Source organism: Callospermophilus lateralis, chromosome 17 (assembly GCF_048772815.1).
Source record: "Callospermophilus lateralis isolate mCalLat2 chromosome 17, mCalLat2.hap1, whole genome shotgun sequence".
Lineage (NCBI taxonomy): Eukaryota > Metazoa > Chordata > Mammalia > Rodentia > Sciuridae > Callospermophilus > Callospermophilus lateralis.
Genome location: NC_135321.1, coordinates 15,585,345 through 15,612,480, shown reverse-complemented (window position 1 = coordinate 15,612,480; position 27,136 = coordinate 15,585,345). Strand labels below are relative to the sequence as shown.

Here is a 27,136-nt window from a genome sequence, read left to right as displayed (position 1 = left end):
AACCCAAGTCCTAGTCATGAACATCAATGGGAAAATAAAAAACACACTAGCATTCCAAGCCCAGAAAAAAAAAATAGAATGCATTATAACCAGTCTGGGATTCTTCAGGAATGGGAATTTAACATTGCAAATAATCAATTTGAGATATTCGTAAATCAAAGAAAAGTCATTTAGTCCAACAGATGCCAGAAAGTATTTCATAGAGTTCAATCATGATAGCCATTAAATATTTTTAGAAAATTAGTAATAGGATTGTTTTCATATGATTATATTAGGACAAGACATGCTAATACACTTAAAGTTTTCAGCAAAATAATGCATGCAAATCTTCCTTGCTCACATAAAGAAATGCCTATAGACTGAAAGCAGACCGAGTCCAAAAAGTGACTCAGACCTAGCTAGGAAAAATTCTGGCTTACTCTTCCGACCACCACTCCTATTCAGCACTTTTCTGGAAGTCTTGGCTACTAAGTTTGGCAAGAAAAATAGAAGATATGAAAATTGGAAAAAAAAAACATTACATTCAAAATCCAAAAGAACGTTGGGATCACTAGCATAAGACATTACAAAAAAGGGTAGATAGCCAAAATTAACTGCTTTTGAATGTGACATACAATAAACTTTAATTTCCATTAATCTTAGTGAACAGCCCAATTATTTTCTATGTATGTAAATGCAATGTCACCACCACTCCAATTAAGATATAAACATGTCCCCTCCTACCTTTTCCAGATTATAACTCTCCATTAAGGGGCCACCAACGATTCCATCATAAGCAATTAGCTTTGCCTGGTTTTCATCCTCATAATTGGAACCATGTAGTATGTTCCTGTTTTACAATACTTAAGTAGTAAGACATAGCCAGGTGTGGCAATGCTCCCTGTAATCCCAGCAACACCAGAGGCTGAGGTAGGAGGATCAAAAGTTGGAGGCCAGCTGGGTGTGGTGATGCATGCCTGTAATTCCAAGCAGCTTGGGAGGCTGAGGCAGGAGGAGCTGGAGTTCAAAGCCAGCCTCAGCAAAAGCAAGTCACTAGGCAACTCAGTAGAACCCCATCTAAGTACAAAATAGGGCTAGGGATGTGGGTCAGTGGCAAGTGCCCCCGAGTTCAATCCCCAGTACCCCACCTCCAAAGAAGTTAGAGGCCAACCTCAACAACTTAGTGAGACCTTGTTTCAAAATAAAATGGCTAGGGAGGTAGCTCATGGTACAGTGCTTGGCTGGCATGTGCAAGGCCCTGTGTCCAATCCCCAGTACCACAAGTTTTTAAAGATAATAGGGCTAGGAATAAAGCTTAGCAGTAAAGCACCCCCAAGTTCAACTCCCAGTACAATAAAAATTTAAGAGACCCAGGGATATAGCTCAGTGGTAGAGTGCCCTGGGTTCAATTCCCACTAGCATAACCACAAGAAATAAGGCAAATTTTCTATCAGCAGCAAGAACTCCTTGGTTCTGGCATGGCCCTCTATGCAGCCACTGTAGCCCAGGGTATCCTGCAAAGCAGCTGTGTCTGGCTTCACTAGCTCTGGTTCCTGCAGTAAATTGCTTCTTAGCACTGAGCTCTTGCAGTGCCCACATGTGTCAGCTCCTCTTGGTATGCCCCCCCGCCCGACAGCTGTATAGTGGAAGGTCACCTGTGAAGCACACATCCATTCCCGACCCCTCCCTGGTAGCTCTGAAGCAGACTACTGCAATGACTTTCCCTGTAACCTCATGGCGACTGCAGTGATTTTCAAGGTGAGGTGCAATAGATGTCTTTCCCCAGCAGCCTAGAGGGAGGACTCCCATAGTGCACGCAACTCTTCCTTGCTCACAGAAAGAAATGCCTATAGACTCAAAGCGGAGTCCAAAAAGTGACACAGACCTAGCTAAGGTGTCCTCCATTAGCAGAGCACCTTAGCCACTCTGCCACCCACTGCACCACTGCTTCGACATTAGAATTCAGGAAGTAAAATTAGGTCTGGAGCTCACTCTTGAGGACCCCTGGGGACCAGACAGCGGAGAAGGGAACCTCTCGTCTATGTCGTCTTCAGGTTAGTAACTACTTCCGATACTGTCAATTCACAAACCTACATCAAGTATACAATTTCTTTGGAAAATGTTAGTGACAGAAGTCCTGTACAAATCCATTCTACATGAAACAGGATCAATTTTACCTCACTAAAGCCCAAGGCCCATAGAGTTTTTACCGAGTATTCCACTCTACCATGAGCTACCTCCCTAGCCATTTTAGTTTATTTTGAAACAAGGTCAAGTTGTTGAGGTTGGCCTCTAACTTTTTTGGGGGCGGGTAAGGGTACTGGGGATTGAACTTGAGGGCACTTACCACTGACCCACATTCCTAGCCCTATATTGTATTTTATTTAGATGGGGGTCTAAAAATACTAAACTGTCAGGGAACAGCTAGGTACAACAGTTGCATGAATGATATTACTGATGGCACCAAAGGATATTATAACATCACATAAGATTATCAGCATAGAATTCCAAGAAATGGAAAACAGGATCTAATCACTCATTAGAATTATAATGTACCAGGACCAGGGTGTCCCGAGATGTTTTCTACCACTGAACCAAATATCAATTTGCTATATTAATGGATGTAGGAAGAACCACCATGAAGTTATTTCTACAATGGTTTAAGAAAACGGCTTGGATATAGTTCAATTATATCCATTCTTTATTGTTCTCAAATAGGAATAAGCAGCTATTTGCCTTATACTCAAAGGCAGCATCTTACCTGGCTTAGTGGCAAAAGATTGGGAGCATTTCCACTGTAGTCAGGAACAAGATACAAGTGATGCCTCCACTATTGCTGAACACTACATTACTTCACACCAGTCTGATCAGCCAACTTGATTAAGCAAGCTCAATTAGAGACATTAGGATTCAGAAAGTAAAATTATGTGCAAAGGATAAGATAGTATACCTAGAAAAAAGTAAGAACAAAGTATTTTCACAGTGATGGGGCTGGGGCAGTGGCTCAGTGGTAGAGTGCCTGCCTCGCACATGTGAGGCCCTGGGTTTCATCCTCAGCCTCACATAAAGATGGTGTCCATCTAAAACTAAGAACATTTAAAAAAACAATTTCTTCAGTGAAATTATTTAGGAAAGTAGCATGTAAAACAGTAAAGATGATATATTTAGGAATATACTTAATAAATTTGCAAAAAATCTACAATAGTTTTAACCACTTTTAAAAGAAAAAAGGAGGCTGCAACATGCAAAGACATTATTGGTTTTTGGACAGGATGACAGATGTCAGTTTTTTTTTTTTTGCGGGGGGGGGGGGGGGATATTGGGATTGAACTCAGTGGCACTCAACCACTGAGCAGCATCCCCAGACCTGTTTTGTATTTTATTCAGAGACAAGGTCTGAGTTGCTTAATGCCTCACCACTGCTGAAGCTGGCTTTGAACTCAAGATCCTCCTGCCTCTGCCTCCTGAGCCACCGAGATTACAGGCACGCACCCTTGCACCCAGCAATGTGTCTTAATTTATAGATCCCCATAAAATTATGATCAATAGAAGTATCAAAAATTTTAGTTTTTATGGAGCTAGATACTAAACATGTAGAAAACATGTAATACTTTCAGAAATTAAAGAAAATGTGGGTGAACAATCCTGCCAGATATGCACACACCACATGCCTTCTTACAACAGGGAGGGAGCAGCACATGAGGACAGAGGGACCAATGGGATAGAATTAAAAATCCAGAGGCAGGGGCTGGGGTTGTAGCTCAGTGGTAGAGCACCTGCCTACCACGTATGAGGTACGGGGTTCAATCCTCAGCACCACATTAAAAAATAAAAGTATTGTGTCCATCTGCAACTAAAAAACCTAAAAAAAATCCAGAAACAGACCTCATTACTTGGAGATTTAGTATACGAAATGGACCATCTCAAGTCACAGTAGGACAACAAAATAGCTGCAAAAGGTTAGATCTGAACTTCATCCCATGTGTAAGAACCAACACCAAATGGACCTGAGATATAGATGTAAAGTTTTAAACTACAAAAGGGCTAGAAGAAAACATGAGGGATAATAATGACCATCACATTCCACATCATTAATTACCCCATGTTCCCTCCCTTCCCCTCCCACCCCTCTGCCCTATCTAGAGTTCTTCTATTCTTCCCATGCTCCCTCTCCCTATCCCACTATGAATCGTCCTCCTTACACCAAAGAAAACATTCAGCATTTGTTTTTTTGCGATTGGCTAACTTCACTTAGCATTATCTTCTCCAACTCCATCCATTTGCCTGCAAATGCCATGATTTTATTCTTATTGCTGAGTAATATTCCATTGTGTGTATGTGTGTGTGTATGTATGTATGTGTGTGTATATATATATATGCCACTGTTTTAATCCATTCATCTATTGAAGGGCATCTGGGTTGGTTCCATGAAGAACTGGGCTCTATATATGTAGTAAGTGCAATGCATTCTGTCATATGTAAATAAAAAAATCTACATGAAGATAGAAATATCCCAGAATTCATTATTTAAATTATAACATCTCATGGCTTCATGTTATATTTAAATAATATTGATTCTGAAAAAATGTATTATTTTAACCATAATTTAAAATTATGCATAAAGAAAAAATGAGGGAATTTCTCTGTACCCTAGATATAAAAAGCAGCTTTCTAAGTATGATTAAACTCCAGATGCAATTTTTTTAAAAAAATACAGGTTAATAAATTTGACTACCTATCAAAAAACCTCTGCAAGATGAAGAATGCCATAAGAAAAACTGGGAGAGTGTTTTACATAAGTAAAACTCATATATATATATTACATACACAATCATAAAACCAAAAGTTGGACAGAGGGAGGCAAAAAGCTCAATAGAAAAATGGATAAAATTTATGAATAGATAATTCATAAAGATGGTTCTTAAATACATTAAAATATTTTCCAGTTTACTCACAAAAGAAAAGCAAAATTGCAGTGATACCACCTCACCTATCAGATCAAAAAAAGTGAAAGTTTGAAAATACATTCTTGCTAAAGCTCTGGAGAAATGGGCATGCCCATGTGTTGCTGGTTGGCATACAAATTGTTACAGCCTTTATGGAAGATATTAGGCAATACCTTGGTCAAAAAATCCTACCAAAGCATCTCTCTTAACTCCAGCAATCTCACTTAGGAATTCAGACTTCAAACAAAATGAAAGTTCATGTGCATATTGCAGGATTATGTGTAATAACGAAGTATTGGGAAGAGTAAATACCTACATATAAGTTGAATGAACTGCAACATATCCACATACTGAAATACTCTGCAGCTGCAAAAAAAAGGATCCTTATGCATTAATATGCAGGGGTCTTCATAATGTATAAGTGCAGAAGAGGTAAAAGCACCTCGTATTCCAACTCAAGGAAGGGACAGAACTATCTATACAAATAGGCATGATTGCTATATAAAGAAACTAATGAGATTCGTAAATGGAAATGAAATAAAGGGATTTGAGGGGAGAGGGACACTTTCAGTACACTTGTGTAGCTTGGCCTTTTGGAACCACGTTTCACATGCTCACACATCACCTCAGCGAGGCTGAGAACACAAACTGCAGGAAACTCTACAAACAAAAGGGCCCAAGATGTTTAACAGGCAGACTGTTAGGGAGAAAGGATGAGGAAAACTGGTAGGTTAAGAGATGGAGAAGGCATGTGGAATTTTAAAACGTGAACATTCTAGAGCCTGGGGGTGCACACATGGCGATGTAACTATGAAGGCCAGGAGGCACTGGTCAGGACAGTAGTTTTTGGGGAGGGAGAGAAGATTTGTGTTTTAGGACACAGTATGTGGAGAGCCTTTAGGGTGCTTAAGGAAAAATAAAGTTGACCTTGGGGATGATTGCTAGCTGCCCGACTTACAGTAAGCGGTACAGTTGTTCTGAGTGATATTTCAGAACTAATTCACTTTACAGTTTTTGTTTTTTTTTTTTTTTTTTTTTTAAATACAATGCCTTATCTCTCGTCAATTTCCACTCAACTGTTCAACTCTTTACCTAGTATTTTTCTGCCACTCAATACAATTTCTTGACATGTTCTTTCTACTGGATGCTGCATGTTTGATGAACATTCTAATTTTCAGATTAGCTTTAAAAAAATGAATAGGCTCTAAGTATTACCAACAACATTTGTAATGCATTCCAGTACCAACTATAAATTCTAAGTTGTATGCTCCGTCAGCTGTTTTAGATTATCTGCACACAATTCTTTGGTAGCACCGATTATAAAAATATAGCCCCGTTTTGTTAAAAGAGGCCAAGTGTTTTTATACAAGATAAGGCCCCAAGTTCTGTGAACTCTCAAGATATTTGTAATCTTTATAATCCTGGCTGCAGGCAGTTTTGGCTTGAATGGCTCTGAGATTCTTGATTTGTACTGGCATTTGATCATTTAAAGCATTTAGGAGGAAAAGCAAAGTCAAAGCTGTTCCTGTTTTCCAGCTTCTAGCCGCTAGTTGTGCAAATTGTAACGATTATCTAGTACCCAAGCTGTTAGCACAAATGATCACTGAAAGGGTTGACTTTAAAAGAGGGGGTGCCACACGAGCTGGTGGGTACCTGCATGGGTGCCATTTTCAAAGGGGGCCTTCCCATTCCAAAGGCGTTGTCTTATTCTTACTTTGTGCAGTCAAGAATTCTATAACCTCCCCAAAACACCCCTCAGAAAACCCTGGCAGAACTTGATGGTCTCCCTCTATCCTCAAAGTCCCCAGAAGTCTGGATGAGGGGCAGGAGATGTTTGCTTCACTAGCAAGGCAACCTCATGAAAAATAGCAACTTTCCTCTTCCCTCGTGGTTCTTGCCACCTCAGGGCACCTCCAGTGCATGATGGCAGCACCCAGGAAACACATTGATAGTGTGAGCTTGCCCAGGTGGGCTGCCAGGAAGCTTAAGGAAGCAAAGCTCCAGGTTCCTTCCCTGTAGAGACCTGGTTAGCACCCGTTTTAGAATTTTGCAATTTTCCCCCCTAGCTAGGACCCACTCCTCCCCACAATTCTGCCAACTTCAACAAAACTTGGATTCACTTCCGTGAGTCCCAGCATAAAAACTGATTTGGATCCCATTTCTGTTCCTTATTAACAGGCAACTTAATTCCTTTTGTTTCATTGCCTCAGTTTCCTCATCTGAGAAAAACTTTAACACTAATTTTGTGGCATCATCAGGATTAACTATGGTGACACAAGAAGATGACTTAGCACTGAACCTATTCATTTTAAGTTTCAGTGTTCTTTATCACAGGGGTCCCTCTAAAACTAAGGTAAGTTCCTTTAGTCACAAGTTTTTCCTCCCACTCTGGGGACTACAGCTGCTTTTAATGCATATTAAAAGTGACTACTATTGGTTCTCAAATTTCACAGCATTAAATAACTTAGAAGTGTGTATACATCATTAAAACATTTCCAGACATTGAACTGTTTTTCATGCCTTGGTATATTTGAATGTTTAAGTTCTTACAAGTGGGTCCCTCGGTGACTGCCCCCATGGGCACTCCAAGGACTTCGATGCTTCCAAGAAATGACCAAGATGTGGTTTGGGTGCAAGAACACTTGCAGATTTCCTGGAAGCATCCGGTTTTCAAAAAGCTACATTTTCAAAAAAATTATATCTACAAGTTGGTCTACCTATTATCTAGGACTTGATTCTATAAAACTCCACCTGAGCATTTGATTTATTTAACTGCATCCTTCGGTCATTTATTTTAAACAGAAGGTTTGAACAGTGGTTGGTTGCCCTGTAACTCCCCACCCCCCCAGTTCTCTCAAGAAACCACTTTTTTGAAAGTATAGCTCAAAACATTGGGTTTTGCAGCAAAAAGGAAGCAAAAGATGCATGGAAAGTATAAATATCAGGGTCCACTCCCCTGACTCTGGAGATCAGATCCTAGTGGCTCAAGTCTGCTTTTTAAAAATTATTTGCTAAATTGTTCTCCCCGTTTAACACTAAAGGTGTACATGGAGCCATTTACGTAAATTGACCATTAGGGAAATTTTTCCTTTTCAGTTATCTGGATCATTTACAATAGCTTTAGCTGACAGAACACACTATTTCAGAAATACGCTAAGGCAGGAAATCATTCTTGGCTACAGCACATGACAAAGGGGAAAAGGTTTAAGCAGCAAACGACAGTTTTACTATAGAAGCTACACTCATTCCTCCCATTCCCCCTCCCACAAGTCCAGGCTCTTACAATGGACACCGAGAAGAGCCGACGTTCCTGTCCCGTTGTTTAACAAGATTGAGGGGGCAAGGGTCCCCAAATACCTTCTTTCCTGAGGTTCACATATGATCGACCACAGATGAAGTATGGAATCCAGAAGGCACTGCGGTTCACTTCAAAGCAGAGCTCAGCTGCAATGTGAGCCACTGCTTGGACCCAAGGAGCACCTACACCATGGGGCCAGTTCTACGAACAGCCCAAGGACACTTGCGGTTTGGATGTGAGGTGTCCCCCAAAAGCTCACGTGAGAACACAGAAGGTTCCGAGGAGACATGATTGGGTTGTGAGTCTTAACCCAGTGAGTTAATCCCAATAGGGAGTAACTGAAGTGGTAACTGAAGTGGTGGGGTGTGGGTAACTGAGGGGTAACTGAAGTGGTGGGGTGTGGCTGGAGGAGGGGGCACTGGGGACGTGGCTTTAGGTATGGATGTGTCAGGCAAGTGGAGTCTCTGCTGATGTCAGCCGCTTCCCTCGGCCCCTCTCCCCCGCCAGGATGTGCAGCCCCACCTCGAGCCCTGAGGAATGGCACCGGCCTTCTACGGACCAAGACCCCTGAAACCGTGAGCCCTTAAACTTTTCCTCCCCTACAGTTGGTCTGGTCGGGTCCTTTAGTCACAGTGAAAAAAGGACTGAAACAGACTCACACCCAGATAAGGTCACCCAAGGGTGCTCCTCACCGAAATAGCCGTGGGGAAGCATGCACGAATCCACAGACGAATCCGCAGACCAACAGGCTCCGAGGACATTATTATGTCATCTTCAGGAGGGGAAGGCAGCACCTGTTCCACCCGTGAAGACCTTCGCCCGATCTTGCCGTTTTTGAGTCTGCCAAGCTTGGTTCCCAACACCTGCACTCATAACTACTGCCCACATCAGCCTGGCAGATTCCCACGGATTCCTAAGAGAACTTAGGCTAGTTCTCCCTCCTGGCCTCCATCTCATCTATTCAGTATAACCAAAGCACCATCAAATGGTGTTGAGATTAAATGAGCTAATGCCCCCAAAGCACTTTATATTACTAGATTCCTAAGAGCTCAATAGCCATCAGTCGACATAACTTGGAGTCAGAAAAGGAAACAAGGGGCAAGGATAAGGCTCGAGGGGAAAAGAGGCTCCTACTGGGGAGTCCTGAGGGGAACGTGCAGAAGACACACTAGTTGATCTTTATAGCGAACCATGAGGTCTTATTACTCCCATCTACAGACACGAGAATTCATGTCAGACACTGAACACAGCTACCCAAGGTGGGGCACCAGGGTCAGAAACTCCAAAATACTTAGGTACTTCCTAACAATCTGGAAGAGGGGGTCAGTAGTGCACTTCTAACCCTTGAGGGGCACAAATTGGAGCTTCACAGTCTGAATTTCAAGAGGATGCAGAGAGAAGGAAAAGGAAGAGGGAGACAGCAAAGACAGAGCAACAGGGTCAAGGGACCATGGTGGACGTGTGCAGTGCTGCTTATCACCCGCCTAGTGTCCATTCCTCCCCCATCCACTAACAGCACTGTATGGGGGAGGGTCAGCAACGGTGAGCAGAGACCAGGTTAGCAAGTTAACAAAGGGAGTTACTGCCAGGTACTGTGATCTGCACAGTGGTTTACAAACTTGGGAAGGCAAGCGCTAGGTTAAGCTGCACAAAAATTTCCCCATCCCCCAGGGATCACACTGTCCCCGCTACAAACAATCTGTTCACCCACCACTGTGAGAAGCTGCAGAGCTATGAAATTGCTGGGTCCCAAATTACAAGGCCATGGACAAAGGAAAAAAGTTAGAAGAGGCACGATGAACAGATAAAGGCTGGTGGTGAGGGATTTGTGCATTTTTATAGTGAAGATTTATAAATTATATTCAGTGCTAGGCCTCATGCTGGGTGCCATCAATTCCATCATCTTATTTGGAACTAATGAGCTTATGTAGGAGACTGTGTATAAACACATGCACATTCAATTCAGAGACATGTAGTTAGGGATCCAGCAGGCATCTAAAACTAAATACCCTATGGGATAAGAAGGTGCTGGAGCAATAAGATGAGATACAATTTATCAAGACTAACATTCATCCGTTTCTCCGTATCCTGCTTCTATCCCTCAGCAATGTTAGGAAAGAGCATGAGGTTCTAGCGTCCTCATTTAGTCCTTCCTTCTTCCATCATGATCCATTACAACTGCACTAAAGATTCAGAACACCAACATTTATACTTGTAGTTCTTTTATATGAAGAACATAAATGTATTATAAAACCACTGGATAAACCATTATGGTTTGGATATGGTTCGACTCCCCCTGAAGTTTTATGTATCAGAGCTTGGTGCCCAGTGTAGCAGTACTGGGAGATGGTGGGGCATTTGAGAGATGGTGCATGATGGGAGGTCCTTAGGTCCCTGGGGACCACTGCCCTTGGAAGGGAATACTGGTCTCATGGGAAAATTCTCCTGAGAGCAAGTTATAAAAGCTGACCCGAATATCTCTGGCTTCCCTGTATGAATATATAATAAGACATTGTAATCCCACACTTACCATTGCCATCTGCCATGATGTGATAGAGCACAGAAGGCCCTCACCAGAGCTGAGCCAATGTCAGTGCCATGTCCTTGAACCTCAAACTCATATTTTAATATTTTTTAAAATATTAATATTTAAAAAAAAATTTTTTAAATTTTTCTGCCTAAGTATCCTGCCTCTGGGTATTTTGTTATAACAAACTGAATAGTACAGAGTAGTGCAATAAGCGAGTGCATTTTCCCATTTATAAAGATACAAGATGTCACCCTGTGAAAACAAGAAATACATCTAATAATGGGGGAGTATGTAATAAGACATTGTAATTAAAAGGAGAAGTCCAAATTAAGAGTGGGGCAAAGTTGAGAAAGTGTGGTCACCAGAATAACCATGAAAGGCTTCATGGGAAACCTGAGGCATGAGAAGGACAGGGCAAAGTGACAGGCACAGGGAAAATGACGCCACAGAGAAGCCAGGCCCAAAGGGATGGCATCTGACTACCAGAGTGATCCAAGCAGCCACAGGAAGAGTGGGACATAAATTTTCTTACCCCACAGCAGCAGGGCCTTACCACCACGGAGGAGGGATGTACAGAGGCCATCATCTCTGACCCCAAATCAGGACACATGGTCTGACAAAAATGCAAAATGGTGCACCCCGATGTTAAGATTTCGGGGATCGAGTCAGCCAGATCTGGGCTCAAAGCACCATATCACATTTACAGGCTCGGTGTCCCCAGACACGTTGCCAAGCCTGTGTCTCGAACCACAAGTAAAGTTGGTAACACCAACCTCATGGTGTTATCCTGAGGACAGAAGGACGCAGGGCTGAAGTGGGACCCACAAGCTCCCAGGATAAAAAAGGTGCTGGAGCCGTAAGTATACTCCATTTGTTAGCTACTGACACACAGGACTATTAGAACAAAGTACCTCATTTTAAACTATCCCTGAACAATTTAGGGGGCATGCCCACCATAGCCATATGCTCCCCAGGCTCTCAGAAAATTCCAGATGACCTTTACAAGTAAAGCTGTGACTCCTGCAGCCTCCAATGTCAAGGCATGGAGTTTGGTCCCTGGGGCTTTAAACTCTAAGTGGTTGAAAATGAGAGAAGCCAAGTGCTGCAAGGTTTCATGAATTCATGTCAACTGGGCCGTTCAGGTCCTTGGCTGAAAGGTTTTAGTAAATAAAGTTTTTATTATGATTCCAAAGATGATCATTCTCCTCCACCCCTGTGAGGAGGCAGAATTTGGCCTTTAGAGATAAAGATGGCTCATCTCTCCATAAAAACATCTGACTTGAATAGTCTCTGGCCTTCTACAAGAAGAATGTCTCCCTGTTTTAAGGCCTTTCAACTTCCTAGGTCATTTTCAAGTTTCTGCTCATCTTTAAGTAATTACAGAATTATCTACTAAGTAATTATATGTCCCTACATTGTTATTAAATCCAGCAAGAACACAAAATGAAATCAGCATCGTCTCCCTACTACAAGGTTGTTGTTGGTTCTTTTCCTCACCCCAGAAAACTGTTTTTAAAAAAACACTTTTGTTAAGAAACAGAGCCTCATACCCTTGTTTAATTACTGGAGACTGAACCCATAAGTTACCAAACAAGGAGAAAGGAGAGTTCAAACATGAAGGGAGAAAGGAGAGTTCAAACATGAAGGGAGAAAGGAGAGTTCAAACATGAAGGGGATCCAAGGAAGCACCCAGCGCCTGAGGTGGACATCCAAGCTCTGCTCCGACTTCAAGGCCTTCAGCCCCCATTTCCACATGCAGAAGGCATGACTCTGGGCACCGTCATAGAAAAGGAGTGCAAAGCCTCTCAATGCACGTCACTGTTGCCTGTGACTTGTTTTAAACAATCTGGGGGGGGAAATCCCTCCTGTATTTTATCTCTTAGAAGGTAGAAAAAATTGGAAAACTTACCTATCTCCACTAGACCCTTCCTTATTTGCCTAAGTGGCTCCCTTCTTTATTCCCTAAAAGGGTCATTGCTACAGGGCCACATGAACTGCAGACAAAATCTCCTGCACCTGCCAGCAAGGAGTGTGTTGCTCCTGTGGATATAGCTGTGCAACACATGCCCAAAACACCCTTGTTCAGAGACCAGCTTCTGAGGGTCTCACACTGACCCTCCCCATATGTCTACTGGATAGATATAAAACAAGATCAAAAAAATTGAAAAGGAACATAGTCCAGTGGTAGAATGCCTCCAGGTTCTCCAGTACAAAAAGAATGCACTGATGACTCCTTCAATATCAGCTATTGCTGTACGAGGCTGCAGCTACCTGTATTTGAAAGGAGAATTAACTCATTAGCTATTCAAAGATGTGAAACAAGCAGGTATGGGATTTAGTAAAGAAAATGGCACTGCACCATATGATTGCTTCAACAGGCATTTGCTTCGATGTTCAACTTAGACTACTCCTGAGGATAATTGAGGTATTAGACCAGGAAGCTTGATTCTTAGAAAGTGAACTGTGCACGGCCTAATTGTGCCAACTTTGCATTAAATGTATTTTAAAACTGTTTCAAGCATTTGAAGACACATCGTTCACCCTTAGCCAGCTATTGATAAGGAGCCTGGAAAGACCCCAGAGGGCAAGACCCCCATTTTACAAACCACAGACCCAAATGCTCACCCTGAAGGGTAAATAGTGCTTTCACCAGAGCAATTGGTGACTGTTCCAGCAGATGTGACTGCAAAGATCCAGGAAAGCATCCACTGCAGGACAGTACAGGAGCTGATGGACCTGCCCTGCAGAGTGCTACCCATGAGGCACTGAGGAAGAGTCTCCATCCAGCGGAGACACAAACCGTGGTCTTTCTAATAAAAAAAAAAATCTTCTAGAACATGTTACAGGTAAAAACTAAACTTTACAATCCAAACCTGACCACTCCTCCATTTGCTGAAAGCCAGTCACTGTGGCAGATGTCAAGATGAAGACAGGTTATGTCCCAAAGGAGCACAGGCAGGTGTGGGTCGAGGTGGTGAACCAGGCTCCAGCCCAAGGGGAGCACCTTGCTCTGCAGAGGAGAGACTATGAGGGGACATCCCTCTAGCCGAGTCCCCAGGTCCAGGTGGTCAGAATGGCAAAGCCATCCATGGACTGGTGTGGACTGTTGTGCACAGTAGCTTAATGAGGGGAGAAGGTTGGTATTGGGACCCTCCCGGGGAATGATCACCTGATGCAGTCAACTTCTCAAGCTCTGCCAGAGATCCCACACAGCACCCGGGATGGACATGACCTACCAAGATGTCCATCAACCTGCTGACTGCAAGACACTGCCCTTGATGTTCCTCCCCCTCATGTAAGTCAAGCAAGTGCAGGTTCCATTTTGCCAGAGTACAGAAGCTCCATCCGTCTGATCCGCTTTCCCATCCTGCCCCGGCTTTCGAAACTACTTTGTGTCCTGTGATTGTTTTAATTCTTCTTAGCTTTTATTTCTCAGCCAGCCCATTCCACCGAGGGGAACCCCATTTCTATCACCTGCAGGATGCAGGTGAGACTAGGTGATTTGGGGCAGAGATAAGCAGGCCCTGGGCACAGCTCTGCAGCAGGCCGGCATTCCCCTCCCCTGCTATTTCTCCCTTTGTTGGGCTGTTGCTGGAAAGCCAGGGGAGTGGAAGATGACGGCTGCCTACTCAGAGTCTCCAGGGACCCTCCTCTGCCTCTCATTTGTCCCAACAACACATTCCTAGATGGAGGATCGAACTATGTCTCCACAAACCCTCAAACTGAGGCTCAGGATGTATGTGGGTCAGAGAAGAGAAGCCAGAGGGTGCCTCCAGAACAGGGGACAACGGCTCAGAGCAGACTTGGGACAGCCTGTCCTCCTCCTGGCCATGTTTCTGGAGGAAAGTGGAAGTGAGCTGGTCCTCTGAAGAGCTGCCTGGGCCAGGCCCCAGCTGTTTTTTAAACCTGCGACCCTTAGGAATCGGGATGTTGAACCTTGCCAGCTTTTTGCCTGAAGCATGTTACCGCTCTCACGCGGCAGTCACGAATTTCCGTGATGATTCAGGATTGAACTCTAGTTTCCAAGTTAAATGACTGTCACACAGCATAGTCTTAATTCTTCACTGCTCATGAATTATTTCAGATATGCTGCCAAAGCTCTAAGGGCAGAGGTCACACCTATTTTATGCATACTCCATGACAAACTTTAGAGGCATTAGAACACCCAGAAATTCATTTACTTCCTTAGCATGGAATTTCTCAACTGACAGGGACAGTGACCCTGTCATGGAAAGCAAAAGGCATCTGTGGCAAAGAAAACATCCACAGCAAACCACAGTGCATGTGTGACGTGCAGACTTCCTGGGCACCTTGCCGGGGTGTTTAGAAATCAGGCTTCGTTTCCATCATCTACATATTTAATGTGCCTGTTATGACATCTCATTAAAAGTGTCTTCAAACTAAATCAGAAGTGCAACTTTTCTTCTAAGATAACATTCATATAGATCCCTCCACGATCTTCAAGCCCCATCTTAGAGCTCATTGAGTACTGGAGGTATTTAGCATTGCCACTGGGCAACTGGGTAACGTACAAAGGTTACCTTGTACCTTGGCAGGGGTGGGGTGGGGTGGAGTATCAAGAAACTCTCCAGGGGCTTTATTCTAATCTCGGATCTTTTGTTACTCCAGCTGTTTTAGAGTGGAAAAAACTCAGTAAATCTTTTTATCGGAGAAATCTCACTTCAAGCATGACTGCTGCTTTAACCAAAATGGGTTAGCCTTACAGAGGCAAGATGAAAAATCAATAGTCTTTTTACAGTGCTAGAAGAGATCTTTTCTGACAAATGCCCACACTCAATGAATTAAATTAGACTTGGTAAAGGGAGAGTGTAGTACTTAGTCTTGGAAAGCAAAGGCTGACCCCCAAATCCTGTCCAGGACTCCTACAGACATGATGTATTTTTGCAGTTGCCAGTTTAGTTTAATGCTGCAGGTCTTTGGCTCATTTAGAGAACCACATACCAACCCACACTGTGGAAGACGGCACACGAGCTCACATATGGGAAAGGCCCTCGAGTCCTGGATCTGATCGACTGAACTAGCTATAGGTTGCATTATTACAGGCTCAGAGGAGCAAGACTGGAGTCCTAACCGGTGTTCATATTTTTCCAATCACAATCATTCTGAATTTCAAATATAGACAGTGAACAACTCACATAACAGCTGGGGACTTGCTGCATAGATAAACTGCAAAACACCATTAGATGGTCCTATAGATCACCCTTCGGCAGGGCATAGCTGGACAATCATTCTTTCTCTTACTCCCTTGAGCTGCTCTTGACAGCCTCAGATGTCACCACACTGGGGTTTGAGAATATGGCACTCGTTAGACAGATCCTGGAGTTGATCCGAGTTCAAATTCTAACCACGTCCATGACAACATTATTATTGGAAGAGGCTTCTTCCAACTTCAGGTTGTTAGTTTATCATGTACAAAATGGAGAAAGCCCCTTATGCTTTATTAAGAGAAGTACCTAACAAGAGACTCAGTACAGTATTTTACACAGGGCTCAAACATTAGGTGCCATTGTTTTTCCCCCACCCCATGGAATTCCTTCCCCAGGATTTTTTTTTTTTTTTTTTTTTTTTAACTCTAGGTCAACAGCACAATTAACTCTCCCAGACTCCAGAGCCTTACTTCCTGTTTGTGATGAACACAGCCTCAATAAACTTGTGTTAACGTAATACCAAAAGAGCTATCTGAGAGCATCCTTGCACCTCTAAGGAGTGCTACCCTCAGTCCTTCTCACCTACTTAAGAGGTGTTCAGGGAAAGCAGGGGAATAAGGCCCAATTTTTATTTTCACATCAGACATGCAGTGATCTGAATTCTTTGTCCAAAACTCAATTTGTGAACTGCTCAAGAAAGTTTAGGATTTCTGAGGGAAACTATAAAAGCGAACAAGGCATTTGTGGATGGAGGAAAACACCTAATGCCTGAGAATCCCAGCTTCACTGTCTTAACACCCTAAGACTGAAGCGCCCATTCTTTCATACATGTTTCCGTTTTCCTCATTTAAATGTTCTGTGACCAAGTTTTCAGCAGCCCTGTGACTCAGACACCGATCTGGCTACTGGGATATAAAGATGAAACCTGTATTTAAAGGCATCTCATGAGCAGTCTACACTGTAGGTGAATAAAATACAACTTGGCAAAGGAGCTCAGGAGGACCATCACACTTAGCAGGAAGGCTGAGGTTTTACTGGGGGAGTTGCCAGGGGGACTAGAGAGTAACACTGCCCAGAACCTTATGCCGTAATCATTCTAGTCTGCCCCTGTGCTGTCCAGGATGGTGGCCATGAGCCTCATGTGGCCACTGCCCCTGCAAACATGGCCAGGATGACTCCGAGCCAACTTTTTCCAGTTTTCAATTTAATTAAGCTTACATATCCTCAAGAATGGCACTAGCCACTTGTGGCTATGATGCTGAATGGCTTACAAGTAGAAACTTACAAGTAGAAAGTTGTGTGGTTGAAAGATCATCTTCAGAGTGTGTAGGGACAGAAACACCCTCAGCTTCCTGGCCTCCCACATTACAAGCTTATCCACATAATCAGCACTCTAAGGCGGGAAAGGAATACCATCTGTTCCCAAGGCTGCTCCACCTTTTAGACCCCATCCCTGCCCCACTGTCCATCAACTCTCTGCACTAGTGCATGATCATCTTTCCCTTCTACACTGGGCCTTCTCCATGCACCAAGCCACACTTTTCTCAACCCTTTAAGCACTCCCTACTGTCATCCGTTTCTCTCAGGCCCAACACAATCTCTTGTGGTCTGCATTCTTGGTCCCTTTTCTCTCATTGTCTAGTCTTTACCCATCTATAAACTGTGTTCTTAGCCCTAAGCTCTACTGATCTGGCCTCCAGAAGTTACCAGGGTCCTCTGATACTGACTCATGGATTTGCCCTGACCCACCCACCCACCCACATTTGGTCCTGTTGACTAATTACTCCTTGTTGAAGTTTCCTCTGTTCAGAACACTTTTCTCCCTCCTTTTGGTAATCCCCACCACCCACCCCTCCCCAAACACACATTTCTGGACTCTCCATGTTTCATCTCCAGCCATCTTCCCTTCTCCCCATGCACTCTCCCCTCCTGAAGCGGCTTCAACCACCTCCATATCCCAGTAATTCTCAAAAGTCCACCTCTGCCTCAGTCATTTCTATGCTCTAGACTCATTCAGTTACCTTCTGGACAGTTCCTCCTGCATCTATGAATGTCACAAGTGAAACCCACATGAATCTTCTTAACAGCCACCTTTATCATTTGAACAGTTGCTTCCTAGGTATTCCACCTGGTAGACCAAACCAGGCAGGAGTCATTCTTACCCCCTCCTCTGCCATCAGTCTCCCACCTGGACCATGAAGTCCTAGTTTCTATTCAGCATCTGCTTCTTAACATCCCTTAGATCCTTCTTTCAGTCCCTACTGCCACGTGTAATCGGGGACAAACTTTTTGGTGTTGAGCAACACTATGTCATTTGTTTAAATCATTTTGGAACATTTCTTGTAGACAGTCAATAGCTTTTTTAGTTAGCAAAAACCTTCCAAATCTTAGACTATAAATACTCATGAAGGACTGGACAATGATCCAGTCATTTCAACGTGATTAGGCAGAAGACAGACTTCCATTTTTGTCTATACCAATAAATGCCTTCTCCGACTTCAGTGTGTTCATGCAATGGAGAATTATAGAAGAGTGCCAAGGAGAGCTACATGGTAATAGCACACATGCCCAATAATGGGCAGGAAAAGATACACACAATATTTAAACAAAGGTTAAAATGTGAATACTCTTGCTTCAGATACACATATGTGAAAATGTAGGATATATTCTTCCCATATACTGTTGTCTAAATTTGGGGCCATGACTATCTGGCTGGAATGGAAAGGGCTAAAATCAGGAAGACATGATTAAGGGGTGTATTGCCTTCACTGAAATAATCCCTTTCTTAAGCTGGGTGATGGGTACAAGGCATGTTTTATATTTCCTCATACATTTTTATATGTATTAAATACCTTGTTTCCCAATTTCCAAGATTTTTTAGTGTAAAGGTCATTTATCATTATTCTAGGCTCAATTACCCAATCTCTCCCTCCCCAAAGTTTCCCTGTAACAAAATGACAGAGCAATATACCACTGGACAGAAAAGTTTGCTAGAGCCCAAAGGGACTCATTGTCAAGCAATATCTGACAAAAACAGACACACATACCTTCAGACTAAAGGATTTGAGTCCACCAGGATACAACGTGGACTAATGGTTTGTCTGAGAGCTGACCTTCAGAAAGGCTCTCGTTTCACACGTCTGATGTAACTACACTCCCGTGACCAGTCTGAACAGGGAAAGCAGCACTGGTACCTGCAGCCATTTCCTGAGAAGGCTCCAAAGCCCATCTAGAAAACAAACCTATCAACCTCCAGGTGGGGACATGCAGAGCTGAGCCTCACAGACAAAGGAGAAATGGCGCATCATCTTCCAAGCCAGCTAGCTGTCCCCAAAAAGTGCATTTTAGAATGCAGCTCCTCCCTGTCCAAAGCCCAGAGTCCTCATGGGATGCCAATAAGCAATGGCCAACATTCAACAGGGTTCACACCTCCTTAGGCACCAGAGTCAACGGTCGAGATGCCCCGAAGCCAGTGCCTCTGTCAGTTCAGCTTTCTCAATTGCTTTTGCCCCATGGGACCTCACACCTTAGCACTAGGGAAACAAGCCAGCCAGCTCAGCACACCTGGATGGTACATCAACCAGCCCATCGCCCAGCTGGCTCTGGCTCTCCCAACCTGAGAACAGTGGCCCCTCAGCACGTGATTTTTGGTTTAATCAGGTGTCACTGTGCTGTCACTTTTAGCATCTGCTTCTGGACAGCTGACAGGAGCCTTAGTCAGGGCTGGAGAGTGCACAAAGCAGAGGACCTGGGAGACCCATGCTCGCACATAGCCTTTCCGAGTCCCTGAGCAGTGAGCGAAGAAATAAAGCAATCAAGTAATTCAAAGTTCTTTGCCTGGGGGGGGGGGGTTGAGGGGGGAAGGGATTGATATCACCCAAGTTGTAGTTTTGTTGTATGTACATACAGTATATGTAACAAACTCCACATAGTGTACAACTAATTCACCAATAAGAATGTGAGAGGGGGCTATGCTCTTTTCAGGGAAACCCACATTTAATCAAAGCAGAGCACCATCATGAAAAAGTACTTCTGTTCATGGAGGGCAGGAAAACAGTCATGACCTTGAACTAAGGATTTCAAAACTGACCCTGAGGCTTGAGCTTACAGTTCAGGGTGACTGGCTGAAATATATGATCACCAAGAAAACATCTGAGAAGTCTTAGGATCAAGGTGAGGTTTAGCTATTCACTCTCCACCTCAGAGTTCTGCTCAGATGTGACAGGCAGCTGGGACTTTCCATGTGTCTTGGCCACAGTTTCCCCTCACTGTGACCAAAATACCAAATAAGCACAACTGGGAGTCAGAAATGTTTACTATGAGATTCCATGGTGGGCTCACTCCATTGCTCTGGACCCAAGAGGAGACAGATCATCATGGCAGAAGACTAGTAGAGGAATCCTGCCATTCAGGGTAAGCAGAAAGCGGAGGGGAGGAAGGGGGCCCACAGGGAAGATGCACCCTTCCAGGGTACATCTACCCCTCTGGCCACATCCCGCCTACCTACAATTACCAGTCTATTCAAACTAGGATGATCAATTAGGTCACAGCTCTCACAACCCCAATGATTTACCTCCGAATGCTCCTACATGGCCACAGGAATGTTTGGGGGACACCTCACACCCAAACCATAACACCATGGTTCTTCATGACCCTGAGCCAGATGCTACCGAGAGATCCTGGAGTTCACAGGCATAAGTTGGAAACCTACGGTATGGACTTGGAAGGCATCTTCAAGTTTTGTTCACTTTCTGATAGGTTCAGAGTGACTGGGGCAAACCCTAGGTGTCCAAGAAGCACCTCATCCTTTGGCGGAAGCACGGGTTCTTCACATTCCCCAAGGCACTTGCTCAGTGTTGAAGCAACAACTTGGAACGAGTCCAGACAGGACCCCACCTCCCACCTTCTGCAGGGCAGCAGTAAAAAGGTAACAGGCACCCAGGACTCTAACAGAGCACCACTGCCCCTCCCCTCTGGGCTGTCCATGTTGCCATTCTGCTCTTCCCTAGAATGGTTGAAGTTTCTGGACAGCGGCTTTACTAGCAACAATGAATATTTATGACCATAGCTTTGCGATTTGCCAGATTCTGGGGTAAGGCCCACAGAATCCAAGGCTTGGACAGCCAAGATAAATTAGCCAAGATCACACAGCTAGGAAATAATGAGCCAAGATGTGAACACAGAGGCATTCTGAAGCCTCAGCACAGCTCTAAGCCATGGGAGCCCCCTGCTTAGAGGATTCTTAAAATATGCCGTGTGACTTCCCGTCCCCAAAAGTGGTTAGGGAAAAACCTCAAGACAGCCCAGAGAGTCTTTAGCTTATCAGATGGTTGACATCAAGATGTGGGGAAGAGGAACTAGTTCCTGGTCTAGTTAGCTTCTAATTCTTTCAGTGTGTGTAAATCTCTCTCAAAGGGGTATATAATTACGTGCTAAATTGCAAGGTATGGACTTTAAACCCTAAAGGAATTCAGACAGAAGACAGATCTTGAGGAAGCTCCCTGAACAGGGTCAGGGAAGATAGTGACCGGCACTCTGGGGAAAATGACCACAGTCAACACAGATGTGTGCCCGGCTTGGGGAGGGGTGGGCCAGGTGTGGACACTACAGACACATGGTGGCAGGCAGGGCACAGGGATCCCTCCCACCATTTCAGCTGTGTCAAGATACAGTGAAATCTATTTAGTTTGGTTTTCTTGTACCCTTGAAAGTGCTGTGTACAGAAATCATTCAAAGTTATTTTATTGTATTTGAAAAGTTATCAGTTCAGTGTATTCAATTCAGATCCCTACTTTTCTCTGGAGAACTAAAATAAAACTTCCAAATCAGGAAGGCTTCGCTTTTGTTGCAGGGGAATTTTTTAAAAATTTTACTGTTAACATTAAAACATTTTAATCTGCATTCAGAACTTTTAAACATCTCATTCCTTTATAATACTTCAGTTGTTTAACTCTTAGAATGTAAAATACCACCATGATTTGTTCTCATGTTCCCAGAGTTATAAATTTGAATCTAGACCTCTTACTTTCAGAGTACCATTTTTCTATCTAATGGACAATGTTTTAATTTCTAAGTATCACTAGTACGTAAGATAATGTACAGTCAACAGGAAAATTAAGTTTTAAATGCTCTCCCACTAAAGTAGTAAGATGTCTTCCCAAGCTCATTTTGGAAGATCCTTTCCATCTGACCCAGCCCCGTCAACAGAATCTGGAGCAGCAGACGCTTGGGGCGATCTCCCCCAGGCTGTTAACACCCTCCAGAAGGGGTGCCACAGGAGCACATCCAGCACTTGCAGGCAGGTTAGAGACCGCAGTTCTGGTCAGCCTCAACACCAGGACCACAGCCAAGCTCCCCCAAGTCCAGCCTGCAGTTTTCATCCCAGTGGCTCTTAGACCATCTCTCCCTCAAGGTTTGTCCATCTTTGTGGCCACTTTTCCTAAAGCTGAGCTGATGCAGACTCTTCGGTCTATTCACTTGTCATACACCGAGGTGACATTATCCAGCGTCTCGGGGTTCATTTCAGAACAAGCGTCAGTGTGAGGAAAACCACGTTTAATTCTCAGCTTCTCATGTTCCCTCCACCTCCACAAGGACCACAGCACATTCCATTTCCAATTGATTGGCAAGTCTATAAGAAACCAGGAATACTGCGACTCCTGTCCCTCCCCCCGTAACACAGCCAATTATAATGCCCGACAACCATATATCCAGTGCCCTGTCCACGGAGACCAGACCCTCACAAGTCTTGATTTGAAGACTCACCATGGAGGTGTTCTTCACTGAGTCACCAAGGTCTCCTGCTTCAACAGTGCTCAATCCTTCAGCCTGGCCAGCCCGAGCCATGGGCCCTTTGTCACCACCTCACAGCACCTCAGAATGCCCCAAGGCCTCCAACACCACTCCAGCACCAAGCAGCCATCGGCATCCTCTGGCCGGTACACCCAAACTACCACCAGGACTTGGAGGCCTCCTATAGCTACCTGTCCACACATTACTACTTTGACGGCAATTAGGTGGCTTTGAAGATCCTTCCAAGCACTTTATTCACAAACCTCATGAGAGAACATGCTGCGAAACTGATGAGGCTACAGAACCAAAGAGGTGGCCAAACCTTCTCTCAGGATAGAGGGACCATACCATGGTGATGGAGGGGACAGGCTGCTTTCAGTGGAAAGTGCTTTATACTCAGCAATCCTGAGAAAAGCAAAGCAGGAGGCTTCACAATACCAGACCTCAAATCATACTACAGAGCCATAGTTACAAAAATGGCATGGTATTGGCACCAAAACTGGACATGAATACCAATGGTATACACAACCAGTGTAACACCATAGAACACAAACCCACGATTATCTCATACTAAACAAAGGTGCCATAAACATACATTGAAAAGATAGCCTCTTCAACAAAGGGTGCAGGGACAACTGGAAATCCATGTGTCGCAAGATGAAGTTAGACTCCTATTTCTCACCCTACACAAAAGTGGATCAAGAACCTAGGCAGACCAGAGACCCTGCACCTACTACAAGAAAAACAAATCGGCCCAAGTCTCCATCATGTCAGCTTACGAACCAAAGTCCTCGAGACTCCTAAAACATAAGTAAAAGTGAAGAGTAAATGGAATGGTGTCAAACTAAAAAGCTTCACAGCAAAGGAAACAAGAATGTTAACAGAGCACAGAATGGGAGAAAATCTTTACCACTTACACCTCAGAGCATTAATCTCTAGGATGTATAAAGAGCTCAAGTTAAACACCAAAAAACCCCAGTCAATGAATGGGCAACGGAATTGAACACACCCTTCACAGAAGATGAAACAATCAACAAATTTAAGAAAGGTTCAACATCACTTGCAATTAGAGAATCAGGTCAAAACTACCAAGATTACATCTCACTCCAGTCAGAATGGCAAGTTTCAAGAATACAAGCAGCAATAAGTGTTGGCGAGGATGTAGGGGAAAGGTATATGGCTGGTGGGACTGCAAATTGGTGCAACCAACCACTCTGGAAAGCAGTATGGGGATTCCTCAGAAAAACCTAGAATGGAACCACCCTATGACCCAGTTGTTCTACCTCTTAGCATATACCCAGAAGACTTAAAGTTAGTATACCATAGTGACACAGCCACAGTGTTTATAGCAGCTCAATTCACAGTAGCTAAGCCATAGAACCTACCTAGATGCCCTTCAACAGATGAATAGATAAAGAAATTGTAGGACATATACACAATGGAATATTACTCAGCCTTATGGCATTTTCTGGAAAATGGATAAAAATAGACTATCATGCTAAGCAAAATAAGCCTATCCCCAAACCCCAAAGGCCAAATATTCCGATACGTGTATTCTGACTCACGATAGGCAGACGGAAGGGAGGAGGGAAAGTTCACTGGATTGGACAGGGAGAGTGGGGAGGAGGAAGAGGGGATGGGAATGGGAGAGACAGGAAAATTATGTCTTACTCATTTTTCCAATGTTCATGTGAATATACAACCAGTGTAACTCCACATCACATCCAACCACAAAAAATGAGAAGTTATACTCCATGTATGTTAAAATACCTTTTACTATCATGTATAACCAAAAATTTTAAAAATAAGTAAAAGAATGTTTTAAAATAAGTAATCTGCTTTACATTTGGGGAAAGAAGTGAGCCTGTCACTACTAGAACTGCACAAACTGGCCACAAGATTAACTCCCACTTGAGATGCATTATCTGATTAACTAGGTGAAATCCAAAGAATTGAGTGACCATGTAACTGACTTACACAAGATGGAAGCCCCAGAATCTGGCATGGCAGACTATCTGACAAGCACATGTTGAGAGATGGTGAGGAGAGCCGAGTCTCAGGCCAACTTCCTCATTCCCTCTGGTAACCTCCCTGGTCACCAAGATGATGCATTTTGGGGTTACCTTTGCTTTTTCTGTAAGGCATACAAAAGCCATCTATTTAATTTATACCATTCCTTCAAATCAACAAATTTGGTTACTTTCTCCCAAGGCAGGTCCCCCCATGGCTTGGAATCCAAGCCAATCCCTCCAATACAAGTGACCACCCAAGTGAGTTTGGGAGCACACAGCTCTGGTGGCATCAGCCCACAAAGTTTAATACCTGGGATGGTCTCTAGTTAGCTGCAGGGTCACCCCCCATTATTGATCCAGGCTCCATTTCCAGGTCTGTTCCTCTTTGTTCCCAACACCACTCATTCAGGCTCACTACTCTTTCACCCACCCACTTTCTTCTCAATAGAGCAACCTTCTGTTTGCTCAGACACCATTCTAAGATTACTTGTAGCGTCATCTTCACTGGTCCAAGCTGTCAAGAAGAAAAATTAATGGAAATACCTAAGAGGCGAGTTAAGTATTTTGAATGTTTATTTCTCTTAAATAGGTTGTGAGCATAAGGCCAGAAGTTATTCTTTTTCCATGCAATACTTGACATGTATTTATTTAACTTGCTGCCTTATTCCATAAAGCATATGAAGTTATTCCTGGCAGAAAATAGGTGCTAAATAAATCCTTCCCTTTCCCAAACCCATCAAAACCTTAGCAGACACAATGCACTTGGGACCTTTCTTTTTGGGCACTGACTTGGCTGGAATAGTGCACATCGTAGGTACTCAGTATTTGCTGAAGATAAAGGGAACAAAGATGAAAGCAAACAAGCCATTTCAGGGGAAAAGGGCCTCTCTTTCTCTCTCTCAAGCCAGGCAGCCCTGAGGGATATGCGGGGAACATGTGGTGCAGGGTGGAGGGAAAGTGATCAAGAGATGACAGATTTGGGAGATGCTCATTTCAAAGGAAAAATTGGCAAAATGGAAAAAGAAAACAGAAAGGGGAGCCAGTGGGTGTCCTGGGAAATGGTGGCTACATGATTTATGAGATCCCAATATGATCAACACAAACTCTCAGGTGAGAAACTTCAGGTGAAGTAGCGTTATCTAACATTTAGAAAATGTTTAGGAAACAGGATCAGCTTCAAGTATAGTTATTAAGGACAGGACACACTCGGGTACTGCCCTCGTTCTTCTTGGGGAACATGCCTCCCCAGGGAGGAGCAGGTCTCATGGGCTGGAATGCGTCTCTTGTGAGACTCCAAGGCTTGGGGCCAAACCCACTCCTTCAGTTCTGGCTCCAAGGTTCCAGTTGTCTCCACCCAGCACCAGGAGTTTGGGGCACAGGAAACAGTCTAACAAGGTTGAGAAGGTTCCAGGACTAAAAAGTTCCATTGAGTTTCCCAGAAACATTCTTAATGTAATAACCAAAGAATTTCACACAGGGGCCACGGCATGATAAATGGGTTGCCAGACTTCAATTTCAAGGCCCATTTCCAAGGGAAGCCTTTGTTTCCCATCCCAGCTCTGCCACTGGCCAATTATATCCCACAACTGGGCAAGTCACTTTGTCCTTCTAGGCTTCTGTTTTCAGAGCTGATGCCACCCATTCTGTTGCGCAAACCAAATTGTCCAGCTTTCACCCGGGATTCATCAGGATCTCTAGGTCTGGAACCCCGGTTTCAGTTGAAGCTTCCCATGATTCAAAGAAGCCCCCAAAGCAGGGAATCACAACACGTGACCCATTCACACGATGATGGCAATGCTGGTAATGATCCAGACCATCGGTGTTCATGGGTTCATGTGATCTGGAAATTCAGAGAATTATTCAGGTACACCTTTGAGGAGCAGGGACCACATTCCTTTTATTTTTCCATCATTAACCTGCAAACCATAGACATTCAGCAGCTCCTTTGATGTAAGTTTGACTTACAAATTTTAGTCTCGGACTCATTGCTTAGCAAAACTGCCTTTGAAGACGACACCTAGGTGATCACAAGCCTGGCCTGTGGCAAGGTATCATTTTAAGACCTGCTCCTCAGCTCAAGGGGCAGCTTTAGAGAAACAGAACAGGAAACACGAGAAAGGCGATTCCGTTTAAAATGGAGAGAGATGCAATTTTCCACCATGGGGTGACTGCCTGTCATTCTCTGGCCAAGAGCAGGTCACAGGGGCAGGTAGTGGGATGAAAGCAAGGGGCAACACCCTTCAGGCAACTTTTCCGGAGATTCCTCGCAGTGGGTTAAAAGCAATGCCCACCTGCCCTTGCCTTCCTCTCAGATCAACCCCTTTTCTTGGGGACTTGACCACACAGGCTTTTAAGCTTTGGGTCTCTAGGGACCCAAATTAGCAAAGACACTTGAAGTCCACTTTCCTCAC

At 43.9% G+C, this 27,136-nt stretch overlaps 1 protein-coding gene across 1 annotated transcript in view; it reads right to left on the bottom strand.

The window, feature by feature from the left end:
- Ccbe1 (collagen and calcium binding EGF domains 1) overlaps positions 1-27,136 on the bottom strand; it is a 211,127-nt gene that overhangs the window by 132,848 nt on the left and 51,143 nt on the right. The window lies entirely within an intron of this gene.